This window comes from Caretta caretta, chromosome 19 (genome assembly GCF_965140235.1).
Source record: "Caretta caretta isolate rCarCar2 chromosome 19, rCarCar1.hap1, whole genome shotgun sequence".
Classification (NCBI taxonomy): Eukaryota; Metazoa; Chordata; order Testudines; family Cheloniidae; genus Caretta; species Caretta caretta.
Window position 1 is genome coordinate 12748901 of NC_134224.1, and position 13349 is coordinate 12762249.

Sequence of the window (13349 nt, forward strand, 5' to 3'; positions counted from 1 at the left end):
GAGTGTGTGCGGGGCGGGAGAGAGGTCTAGCTCGAGCGGTGATGTGATGGGGGTACTCTCTGCAGTGCTGGGAGCGTGGCGCTCCCTGGTGGGAAGGGTGGAGTGAGGGTTATGAATGGATTATGGCTTTGCTACAGAGCCCAAGCCTACAGCCTTCACTCAGGCACATCAGCCTCCCCTGTGAGCCCTCCATGGGCCACAGCCAGGCCAGTTCTGCCCACTCGGGCCCATGCCAGCATGCCCGTGAGGGCCACTGCCCCAGAATCTCCATGGCTCAATTGCTTCCTGTGTCTCACCTACAACACTCCACAATGACATTAGCTTTTTTTGCAACTATATCACATTGTTGGCTCATATTCAATTTGTGACTCACTAGAACCCCCAGGTCCTTTTCAGCAGTACCACCACCTAGCCAGGTAGCCCCCATTTTGTAGTGGTGCATTTGATTTTTTTCCCCTTTGGCTTTGCACTTGTCTTTCTTGAATTTCAGCTTGCCGAGTTCAGACCCACTTTCCAATATGTCGAGGTCATTTTGAATTCCAATCCTGTCCTCCAAAGTTCTTGTGACCCCTCCCAGCTTCATTATCTAAGTCATCCATGAAAATATTGATTAGTGCCAGGCCCAGGACAGACCCCAGCAGGACTCCAGTACGTCTGTCCCACAGTCTGATAGCAAACCATTGATAGCTACTCTTTGAGCAGGCTCTTCCAACCAGTTTTGAAACCACCTTATAATACTTCCATCTAAACCAGAGTTCCCTAGTTTGCTTAGGAGAATGTCTTGTGGGACCGTGTCAAAAGACTTACAAAAATCTAGATGATCACATTTACAGCTCCCCTACTGTCCTCTAGCCCAGTAACATACAAAGCCCTAACATGCTACACTTGCAGTATGGCATTAACTCCAGGCCCTTATGTCAGAGAGCATTCCATTTAAATCACCCACCAACATGTGAATGCCCTGGCTGTTACAAGTGCATCATTGTTAATACAGACCTAAGCTTGGCATAGGCTTGAAGACTGTGATAGCAAAATTTACCTATCTGTAAGGCTTCTAGCTGCAGAAAGCAGAGCTCCTCAAACCACTTCCAACATGCAGCTCAGGGGAAGACTGATCACCCTGCAGGTCACCTCACGGCTGGAGGAGGGGGGTAGCTGCTGCAGGTGAAATGCATGAGCTACTGATTTAGCTTCACCTGTACAACTTATTAGCTGGAACCAACCAGAGGATAAGCCTCAGAGGGAAGTGAAAGGAAAGCTGGGTCCAACTCTGCTCTCTCTCAAGTGCAGGGCTGTCGGAGCGGAGTGTGTCTGAGTATTTAATGCCACGGGGTGGCTAGCATTTTTACTGGGAGTTGAATTAGGGTGCACAGAACTGCATTGTTAAATTAGGTGAGGCTTGTGCTCCTAACACACTGAGGCACTTTGGAAAGTCCCACCTTACATATATAAAGTGACTCCAGCCCTTGGAGAACCCACTGTGTGGGAGAAGATGTGGAGGGCCCACTCCCCCTCCCCCAAAGCATTGCAGCCACTGGCTTTCTAGTTAAGGAGTATTGGGCTGGGGCACCCTTTGAAACCATGGGCACCATTCACAGCACTCACGACTGAGGAACACAGAAACCCCGCAGTGGTTCCCTGCTCTGCATCAGCAAATCCCATCAGGTCTGACAAACTCACTGCACCCAACACACTGCTGGGTCTAATATCAATTGAACATTGTGGCACCAACACAAAGGAAGCTCTGTTTGCATATTAAGTCAACAGTAAAGCAGGTTGAGGAGGGGCTGGAGGGATATGAAGACATTGGAGATGAAGATCAAAGTTGGGTCCTGGAAACAAAAGTCCTGTTCTTTTTGTTCCCTCAGGGGTGGATAATAAAATGTCATTTTGCTTCACCTTATATTTCCCCCAAACTCATTGTTTTGGCCCCAGACTCAGGCCAGCCCCCCCACCCCCCGATCACCCCATTTAGCACCAACAAATCTCTCTCGCTGAGGCGGGGGGGTAACAAGGTAACACCCAGTCCTGGGTGCCCCGAGAAAGTGTCACATGCGCCACGCCCTGCCCCAGCACGTGGGGGAAGGGAGCAGAGCATGCTGCCTCGATATCCCTGGGGAATAACAACACTGAGCACTTGTCCTGGGTGGAGGTCAGGGGACTTTACAAAGGACCATCATCCCCAGAGTACACAGGTCCCACTGGAGAGGAGGGCTGGTCCAGTGTCTCAGGAGACATGGCTCCAAATCTCTGTCCTTTCCCAGACTGCCTGTGTGACCTTGGACAGGTGACTGGATCTCTTTCTGTGAGTCCATTTACCATGTGTGAAATGGGGATAAAACTCTTTTGTTCTCTGCCATGTCTAATTTGAAGGGAAGCTCTTTAGGCCAGGGGCTGGCTCTCGGTAGTACTGTGGGGCCCTGACCTCATTTGGGGCCTCTCGGTGCTACTGTAACAAATGGTAAACCCTAATATTGCTGTGAGCAAACCCTGAAAATAAAGCAGCTCCATGCTAAATCCACAGCCGCTCCAAGCCCCCGCTCCCCGCTGAGCAAACAGCTCTGATCCCTGCACTGTTTGGGCTGCCGATGCTGCTATTTTAACCTTTCTGCTTTGCGTTGGAGCCTGATTTTAAAAGGCAGCTGAAGGGCTGCTATTAAAACGCCCCCTCCACGATCCTGACAGCAGCAGCCGACTTCTACAGAAAATGACACGTCAGAGCCGAGGCCTCTCAGAGCCAAATAAGTGTCTAGCTCCGTTTCTTGGGACATTTGACTAGTCCCCCCTATTCTTCAAACCCTCCAGAGGAAGGCAGAGGAGCTGGGAGCCCAATTTCTGTACACCCGGAGGATTCACTTGAGCCTTTTCACCTCCTCCAGGGTGGGCATTTAGGGCTCGGCTGTGGCCTTATCACAGGTTGTGTTTGGATGATTTTTGTTCTTACATCTCCTTCCATTTGTCCCCTTTGAAATGAGTCACTTCCTTTCGACACGCCCTCCTTGGGGTGGGAAGGGGTTGGTGCTAGGTTCAAGTGCAGTATGTGACCAGTTGGGATGTGGTGCTGGTCCACCGGGGGGGCAGTAAAGGAGTTTAGTTGATGGAGGTTACCATGGCTACATACCCATACCTCACCTAACTCTGTGTCTCCTGGGATACTTCAAGTGTGAGCTCTTGGGGGGCAGGAGCCGCCGATACATTCAATGAATGTACAGCCCCTAGCGCAATGGGATCCTGATCCCTCACCGGAATGTCATCAGTACTGTGACAGGGTCGGGCCAGATGGCTACAGGGGAGAATAATAGAAGGCAGATATATTAGCCCCAGGTTAAGTAGGTCCCTTTTCCCTGGGTAAGATAACAGAAAAGGTTCCAGAACACTCAGGAACCTTCTGGAGACAATTAAGACAGACAAGCTGATTAGAACATCTGCAGCCAATCAAGAAGCTGCTAGAATCAATTAAGGCAGACTAATCAGGGCACCTGGGTTTTAAAAAGCTCACTTCAGTTTGTGGTGTGCGTGTGAGGAGCTGGGAGCAAGAGGTGCTAGGAGCTGAGAGTGAGAACGTGGACTGTTGGAGGACTGAGGAGTACAAGCATTTTCAGACACCAGGAGGAAGGTCCTGTGGTGAGGATAAAGAAGGGGTTGGGAGGAGGCCATGGGGAAGTAGCCCAGGGAGTTGTAGCTGTCACACAGCTGTTCCAGGAGGCACTCTAGACAGCTGCATTCCACAGGGCCCTGGGCTGGAACCTGGAGTAGAGGGCGGGCCCGGGTTCCCCCCAAACCTCCCAACTCCTGGTCAGACACAGGAGGAGATGACCTGGACTGTGGGTTCATGAAAACGGCCCAACTGAGGGCTGCTGTGAAGTTCCAAGGTGAGCAAATCTGCCAATAAGTGCAAGACCCACCAAAGTAGAGGAGGAACTTTGTCACAACTGGTGTTAGAAGTGGGATCTGGTGTGCACAGCACGGTGGAAGAAGGAGGGTGTTTGGAAAAAAAAAAAAGGGAGAGGGTTTATTTATTTATTTTTTTCACCACAATGGAGGAGGTAGGGCGGGCACTGATACAAGCCACGGCTGCCCAGCAGGAGGCTACCCGTATTCAAGCAGCCGCCCAACAGGAAGCAGGTAAAGGCCCTTACAGAGCTGAACCGCGGCCATGATGGGATGCAGATCATGTGGGCCAGCAATTGGCTGCAGAAAATGATGCGGGAGGATGATGTAGAGGCATACCCCCTGGCCCTTGAGAGGACAGCCCTGCGGGAGGCTTGGCCCCAAGAACAGTGGTCTGGCATCCTTGCTCCATTCCTCTGTGGGGAGGCCCAGAAGGCCTACTATGATTTGCCTGAAGAGGCTGCGGCAGACTATCCCCAGCTGAAAGCAGAGATCCTGGCCAGATCTGGGGTAACGACCGCAGTGCGGGCCCAGCGATATTATGAGTGGAGGTACCAGGAAAACAAAACCCGAGGTCCCAATTATATGACCTCATCCATCTTGCACAAAAGTGGTTACAAACTGAGTCCCGAAGTCCGGAGGAGATACTAGAGGTTCTTGTCATTGACCGGTACAGGAGAGGACTACCACCAGACCTTCACGCCTGGGTAAGCCATAACGAACCCTGCACCTACGACGAGGTTGTTGCGCTGGTAGAGAGGCGAAGGACAGCGAGGGAGCTGACCCGACCCGTTAAGGAAGAGGCACCCTGGGTTACACCCCGGGTAAGCACCAAGCCCTAGAGCTCGGGTTACTGGGCCACCAGGAGAGCCCAGGTGGAAAAAGAGAGGGGCTGAAGGCCACCAGAAGCCACAAAGAGTCGGAGCACTGAGGGGGAAGAGGATCATGACGTTAGACTGCCCAAACCAAGAGACAGGGGAACGCCTAGGGCTCCATACAGATGTTACGCCTGCGGGGAGTGGCTGTACAGTGTCCCAATGCCGCGGAGCCGATGCAGTGTAACCTGGGGAACTGGGCAGACCCATGCTCCCTAATCCACCTTGTGGGGGTCTCACTAACCCCACATATGTACACCAGACCAGTGAAGCTAAATGGGGTAGAGACCAGAGCACTGGTTGATTCGGGGAGTGCTATCACGCTTGTCTCAGGGAAGCTCGTGACGCATAGTCAGCTGCTGTGGGCTAAGTATATGGGGAGAACATGCGTCCATGGGACAGTTGGTTATTACCCCACCATCCCAGTAAAAATTGAGATTCAGGGGAACACTACTGAGGTAGCAGCAGGTGTAGTCCCTAAACTCCCATACGTGGTGCTCAAGGGAGGGACTTCCCAGGGTTTGAAGACTTACTCCTGGTAGGGGAATTGGAGAAAGGGGGAAGCCCTGAAAGTAGTGAGGCATCCACAGTAGACTGTCAACCCCCAACCTTCTCTGAAATATCCCCAGATTTGGTCTCCACTCCCAGACAGCGTAGAAAGACGTAAAGGGAAAGAAGGGCAGCTAAGGCCTTGGGAACCCGAATACTGGCCCAAAGCCAGAGGGTCGCTCTTGTAGGTAGGCGGACCCGAGCAGCTGAAAAGGAGGCCACCCAGGAGGGAGAAGCACCTGAGTCTGACCCACACCCTAATGCCTCTGAACCAGTAGAGGCAACAGAGACTGGCCCCCTAGATCTCGGGCAAATTAGCCCCAGGAGAGGAAATTTTGGACGGGACCAGGCTGAAGACCCAAGATATGACAACATTAGGAAGGAGGTGACCGAAATAGATGGGGTCCCCGTGGAAGGCAAAACCCAGGGACCAGGACCCTACTTCATAATGAAGAAGAACCTCTTATACCGGGTTGCACCAGTACAGGGGCAGAAGGTATAGCAGATTCTAGTACCTCAAAGAACACCAGAATGCTGTATTAAGTCTGGCCCATAGTCATCTTTTTGGGGGGCATTTGGGGATAGAGAAGACCCTGGCACGATTATTCTGGCCTGGAGTACATGAAGAAGTGCGGAGGTACTGCGCGTCCTGCCCAGAGTGTCAGCTGCACAGTCCCCATCCCCACTTGAGGGCACCTTTAGTACCCCTTCCCATCATAGAGGTCCCCTTTGAGCAAACAGCCATGGACCTAGTGGGACCCCTGGAGAAGACACTCCAGGGCCACCAACATGTACTTGTCATTCTGGATTATGCTACTTGCTACCCAGAAGCCATCCCCCTGTGGAACACGGCCTCTAAAATGATAGCTAAAGAGTTGTGGGGATCTTTGCCCAAGTGGGGCTACCAAAGGAGATATTAACAGACCAAGGTACCCCATTTATGTCAAAGCTAATGAAGGACCTCTGTACTCTGCTCCATATATATACCCTGAGAACTTCAGCCTATCATCCGCAGACTGATGGGCTGGTAGAAAGGTTTAACCGAACCCTCAAGGCAATGATAAGGAAAGTGGTAAGTCGAGACGGGAAGGATTGGGACACCCTACTACCCTTATGTTTGCAATCCGGGAGGTACCTCAGGCCTCAACTGGGTTTTTCCTCCTTTGAATTATTATACGGACACCAACCCCGTGGCATGCTAGATATCTCAAAATAAATCTGAGAAGAGGAACCCAATGAGGGGAGAAATATAATTGACCCTGTGTTGCAGATGCAAGAACGGATAGCCCGGGTCACCCCTATTGTACGGGAACATTTGGAAAAGGTGCAGGAGGCCCAACGAACCCATTACAATCGCCAGGCAAAAGTCTAACAGTTCCAACCAGGGGATCAGGTGATGGTGTTGATACCCACGGCAGAAAGCAAGCTTTTGGCCCAATGGCAGGGGCCCTATGAGGTGGTTGAACCCGTGGGGGAAGTAACCTACAAGGTGTGGCAGCCAGGACACCCGGAAACAAGAACAAATTTATCACATTAACCTCTTAAAGCCTTGGCACCAACAAGAGGCGTGTGTAGTGGCCCAAGAGACCCCGATCTAGGGAAATAGCGTGCAGGAGCAGATCAGGATATCCACTGATCTGACACCAAACCAGAAGAAGGAGGTAACTGAGATGATCAACCGATACCAGGACGTGTTTTCAACCAAACCAGGTTGGACCACCGAAGCATATCACCACATTATCAGACTCTGGGGCAAAGGTAACTTTAAGGCCCTATCAGGTCCCAGCGGCAAAAAGGGAGGAGATCAAGGCAGAGGTAAAAAGGATGTTGGAGCTGGGAGTCATCGAAGAGTCCCACAGTCAGTGGTCAAGCCCGATTGTGTTGGTGCCCAAACCCAATGGCACCACTAGGTTTTGTAATGACTTTCGCCGGCTGAATGAGATATTCAAATTCGATGCATACCACGTACCCGTATCGATGAGTTAGTTGACTGCCTGGGCAATGCCTGATTTTTGACCACCCCTGATTTAACAAAGGGATACTGGCAGATTCCCCTTGCCAAAGATGTGAAAAAAAAGACGGCATTCTCGACACCAGAGGGTCTGTTTCAATATACTGTTCTTCCTTTTGGACTGCATGGGGCACCTGCCACCTTCCAGCATCTTATGGACAAGCTCCTACAGCCCCATACCAGTTATGCAGCGGCATACTTGGATGATGTGATTATTCACACTCCCGACTGGGAAACCCACTTAGGAAAGGTGGAAGTGGTTCTGGACACGCTAAGACAGGCTGGACTCACAGCTAACGCAGACAAGTGTGCTATAGGGCTAGCCGAGGCTAAATACCTTGGCTACATTGTAGGAAGGGGCATGGTCAAGCCCCAGCTAAACAAACTAGAGGCTATCCAAATTTGGCCCCAGCCAAATTGGAAAAAGCAAGTCCGGGCATTCCTGGGTGTGGTGGGGTACTACCGATTATTTATTCCCCATTTTGCTACCAGAGCGAGTCCCCTGACAGACCTGATAAAAGCCTGGGGTCCAGACATGGTGAAGTGGACAGATGCCACAGAGAAAACATTCATGGATCTACGGACAGCCCTCTGCAGTAACCCCGTGCTTATAGCCCAAGACTTCAATAATGAATTCATTTTACAACATGCATCTGAAGTGGGATTGGGAGCTGTCCTATTGCAGATAGTCGGAGATGAAGAACACCCAATCTTCTACCTCAGCAGGAAACTCCTCCCGAGAGAGCAGAAGTATGCTGTGGTTGAAAGAGAGTGCCTAGCTGTGAAATGGGCCACGGAAACACTATGTTATTACCTTTTGGTGCAACGGTTTACCCTTGTGACTGACCATGCACCCATCCAGTGGATGCAGCGAAATAAAGAGAAGAATGCAAGGGGGACCAGATGGTTCCTGTCCCTACAACTTTTCCAATTCACCATTCAACACCGGGCTGGAAGCCACAATGGCAATGCAGATGGCTCGTCCCAAGTTGCCCAGCCCCGCAGTGTTGAGCGGGGCGGGGGGCAGGATATGTGACAGGGTGGGCCAGATGGCTACAGGGGAGAGTAATAGAAGGCAGATATATTAGCCCCAGGTTAAGTAGGTCCCTTTTCCCTGGGTAAGGTAACAGGGAAGGTTCCAGAACACTCAGGAACCTTCTGGAGACAATTAAGACAGACAGGCTGATTAGAACACCTGCAGCCAATCAAGAAGCTGCTCTGGTCCTATGGCGAGGATAAAGAAGGTGTTGGGAGGAGGCCATGGGGAAGTAGCCCAGGGAGTTGTAGCTGTCGTACAGCTGTTCTAGGAGGTGCTCTAGACAGCTGCATTCCACAGGGCCCTGGGCTGGAACCCAGAGTAGAGGGCTGGCCTGGGTTCCCCCCAAACCTCCCAACTCCTGGTCAGACACAGGAGGAGTTGACCTGGACTGTGGGTTCACAAAAACGGCCAAGCTGAGGGCTGCTGTGAAGCTCCAAGGCGAGCAAATCCGCCAATAAGCGCAAGACCCACCAAGGTAGAGGAGAAACTTTGTCACAGTACAAATAAAAACTGGAAGCTGTACTGACAAATTTCCCGCTTTCTGGAAATGTGACCCAGGATGGGGCTGAGCTCAGGTCTCAGTTCCATGGGGGCACAGTGGTGGCAGAGCACAGCCTGGGGGGGCTCCAAAAAGAGGTGCATGTGTCTAGCTGATGTTACGCCAGATCAAGTGCAGCCTGTGAGTCCCTGGGGCGGCAGCCACCTTCTCCTTATTGACAGGTTTTAGAGAAGCAGCCGTGTTAGTCTGTATCCGCAAAAAGAAAAGTACTCCTTTCCGTCTCCTTATTGCTGCAGAGTGAGGCTAACAAGGATCCAGGGCAGGTCTACACTACAGGTGATTTCTAGTCATCTAAGAAAGGGCAAGTCAGAGCTCACATACTACAACGGGGCTATTTTGGAATTGGAGGTTGATGCAGCATTCGGTGCAGGCCGTGGGCAGCTGGCAAGCTGCCAGCCTGGCCCTTGCAAAGCCAGCAGTCCCTGCACGGAGCAGAGGGGGAGTGAAAGGTCACTCAAAGCAAACGGCTTTTTTTAAAATTTCAAGTCATTTGTCTCCTTTTCCAGAGAAATGGCCAGGGAGCACGGGGTGTAAAAGGGCAGCCAGCAAAATGCTGCGGGTGAACGAAGCCAAGAGCAGACCTGGGGCCTTGGCTCTGTCTACACTGCCATCACCGGGTGTGATTGCCGCTTGAGCTGACGCACCTGAGCTGGCTTTAATCTAGCTAGCTCGGCTACCGGAAGCCGCAGCAGCATGAGCCAGCCCTGCAAGGAGCTTACCCGGTGTTCCAGGCAGGCTTGCCACGGCATCACCGTTCCGCTGTCGAAGCTGGCTGGATTAAAGCTAGCTCAGGCCTCCCTGAATGGGAGACTCTGGATATTTGTCCCCAGCATGTTAAGGGGGGAGGCCCAGGCCCAGGGACTAACTGCAGTGCCAGAGCCTCAGCAACCAACTCGTTGGCCATTGGAACGGTTTCCCAAGGGCCATGGTAGATTCTCTGTCGCTCGGGAACCTTCCCCTCGGGACTGGATGTCTAAGACTACAGGAATTCCAGCTCAACCACAAGTGACTTCCTGGGTGAGGGTCTCTGGCCTGTGCTATGCAGGGGCTCAGACCAGATGGTCACTACGGCTCCTGTCTGGCCTTCAGCCCAAGCCAGTCACTCCCCACCCTGCTAAGCTCGGGCATTACATTGCAGCACAGAGCCTCCTTGACAAAATCCAGGAGATACCACTCCTGTCACTTTTCAAGGCTGTATGGGAGGCGCCCATCTGGTCTGTTACCAACCACCTCCCCGGTGGACGTTGCCTTGCTGTGGCGAACAGAATGGGGATGAGCTGATCCCTCTGTAAGACACTCCTTCCTCCTCCTGCTGCCTGCTGAGCAGCTGCCTGGCTCAGGGTGATGCTCAGTTCAGATTTGTTTTTAAGAAGGGACGAGTTTCAGGAAAGCAAATGGGCACATCCTGCAGCTGTTACTCAGGCAAAATTCCCACTGGTTTTAATGGGAGTAAAACCCGAGTGAGGACAGGTGAGTAGGGCCCAGGAGAAAAACAGTGGGTTCTTGCTCTTAAAAGATTTGTTTACCCAAACTTCCCCCTGCCATATAATATTTAGCACTTCCCATTGTTGAAGCACTTCAGACATGTTAACGAGTTTATCTTCACGACACCCTGGTGCTACCGATGATTTTCCCTTTTTGTTTTAAAACAGATGTGGAAACTGAGGCAGGGTGATGTTAAGTGACTTGCCAATGGCTACAGAATGAGCTGGCGGCTGAACTGATGACTTGTGTGATCAATTCACTCATAATATTTACAGAGCATATTTTATCCAAGGATCTGTAAGTGCTCTACAAAGGAGGCGAAGTCTCATCATGCAGATGGGGAAACTGAGGCACAGCATGTTTATGTGACGTGAGGCCACACTGAGTCAGAGGGAAAGCGGGGATTAGATTTCGCTAAACTGACTGTGGCTAGTGCCTTATCCACTGGACTATGACAAATCCTGCTAGACTACACTGTGCCTCTGCGATGCTGGGCCCACCACAGCACAGTGCTAATGCCTGAGAGCCTGGCCATGAGACGTGTCACTGCTCCCGTGGAGCAAAGCATCGAACAAGCAACATGAAGGCAAAAATTGAACATGACTTTTACCATGAGCAGGCCCAGTCTCGAGGTGGGTTATTAAATGTGAGTCAGGGTGTAGCTAAAAGACAGACGAGTTTTATGTTGCCACTGCCCCTTTAACAACTCCAAAGCCAGTGCTCAGTCTGATTCTCACCCCACCTTCCAGAGGGTAATTGAGGTCATGGTGAAGAATTTGGAAAGGGACGCTGGGAGTGAAATTAGAAACATTTCTATAAAATTCCTCACACAGAAGGAAATGGGCAGCAGACGTTTTTCTCCCTCGGCAGGTTAATGCAGAGCTGCGATTTGCCCTGATATAGGCTACAAAGGACCCTTCGACACAGGTATATCTGCAGCGCCACCGGCAGGCCGGGCTTAGCCAGGTAAGGGGGAAGTGAGGTCTCAGTGGGAATTTTGCCAAATTCACGATTTCAGAACTGGGGGCCTGATTCTCCTCTCACGGGTGTAAATCTATCTACAGCCCCCATGACCTTGCAGCCTTTAATGCATTTACGCTTCCAGCACCAGAAATGCTATTCAGCTGTTTTTAGATGGGGACCAGAGGTACAAAGAATAAAGCCAATGGGAGATAGGCACCTAAATATCTTTGAAGCAGTGGGCCTAAGGCACTTACCCCAGATCATAAAGGGAATCTGGGATAGAACAGGGAATTGAACACAGGTCTCCCCAATCTCAGGCTAGCTCCAGAACCTCTGGACCAGCCTTTCTCCCCTGACTGCAGCAGAGTTTAAACTGGTGTAAGCACGGGGCAAATCAGACTCACTGTACAATGGGTGACCCCCTACTGAGTTGTATGGCGGTATGCAGCTCCTTTTGGTCTTGGCTTCTTTTAGCGATAGAACCCAGATCCAAATTCAGCAGGCGGCCCCTATCTTGTAAATCAGACCCCAGGAGCTGAACTCTCCTGATCGTTGGGGTGATTCGTTTCACACAGTGCTAGGGTCAAATTCAGAGCTGGTGTAAGTGAGTGCCATCCCTTTAAAGATACAGCAGTACCTACAGGGGAGATTGGAGAGGCATAATCAAGCTAGTGCGGCTAAAACTAGCAGTGAAGACCCAGCAGGATGGGCTGCGTAAAACCTACCCAGAACCCTGGGTACGACTCATGTTCCTAGCCCAGGCCGAGGTCTGGGCTCCTGCATTTTCACTGCTATTTTTAGCAGGCGAGCTAGATTAAAGCAAGCAGGGGGTGTGCCCCTCTGAGCTGCGGTCACGCCTCCGACTGCAGTGTGGACCAGCCCTGACCCACTCCTATTGCTTCTTCATGTTCAGCCAGGTGCCCTCTTCCATGAAACCAGACACACCAGAGATCCTGCCCAGGCCCCTTCTGCTGACGACTCCTGTCACTCTGACAGTGGCAGAGGAGACTTCCCGGGAAAGAAGGCAGCTGGCGAGTGTGACGTTATAAGCATATTTTCATAAAGAATATGGAGTGTAATATGGATCTGACACAGCTAAGATATGTTTTATGCAAGATGGCTCATGTAAGGTATCATTGGAAGGGTTGCCATTTACTGAAGATGATTATCCAATTTCTATGCATATATCATTTCTGTATCTAAAGTTAAGAACATGGACTATGTAACAATTACAACTGGGTGTGTCTTGGGAAGACACCCTCCAGCCAACAGGCCATCAGGAAGAAACAACAAGACTGAAGACACTAATCTCTCTCCTTCCTGGAAGGGCATAGCTGTGACAATACTAGATCAGGTGGTCTTGTCAGCTGATACTAAACATTACCTTGGACTTCTTATAACTTTCCACTAAAAGCTGGGGGTGTGTGTGTGTCAAGTTTGGGAAACAAAGATTCCCACCTTACATAAATCTTATTTAAGGGTGGGGAGGAATGCAAATGGGACTCTCCTCCATTACCTACCCAAGAAGAGGGACTGCTGAAAGTACCTAAAGGGACAAAGGAACTAACCTGAAGGGAAAGGCGGGGGGTAAGTCCAGACTGAGACAAAGGTCCAATCTAGAAGAAGAAATAACTGAAACGGAGCTACAGAAACTTTGCATCCTGCCTAAATTCAACAGTTAGGGTGAGAAATTACATTCTGTAACCTGTTTCTTTAGTGAATCAAGCTTAGTTTGTGTGTTTTGTTTTAATTGCTTAGTAATCTGCTTTGTTCTGTTTGCTAACCCTTATAACCACTTAAAATCTACCTTTTTTATTATTAAACCCAGTTCATGCAATTTCTAATGGGGGGGCACAAAGGGGTGCATATTTCTCTTCACATTGAGGAAGAGAGCGAATTTTATGAGCTTGCACTGTGCAGATTCTTCTATACAGAGCAAGACAATATAACTTTAGGTCTGCATTCCAAGGGAGGTGG

The 13349-nt window shown here is 50.8% G+C and overlaps 1 long non-coding RNA gene across 1 annotated transcript in view; it reads left to right on the forward strand.

Moving 5' to 3' along the window:
• LOC125624612 (uncharacterized) overlaps positions 1-13190 on the forward strand; it is a 28284-nt gene extending 15094 nt beyond the window's left edge. The window contains exons 2-3 of the long non-coding RNA XR_012665513.1: positions 11280-11375; positions 12286-13190. This is a non-coding gene — a long non-coding RNA (uncharacterized LOC125624612). The remainder of the gene's footprint in view (positions 1-11279; positions 11376-12285) is intronic.
• The last annotated feature ends 159 nt before the right edge of the window (positions 13191-13349 follow it).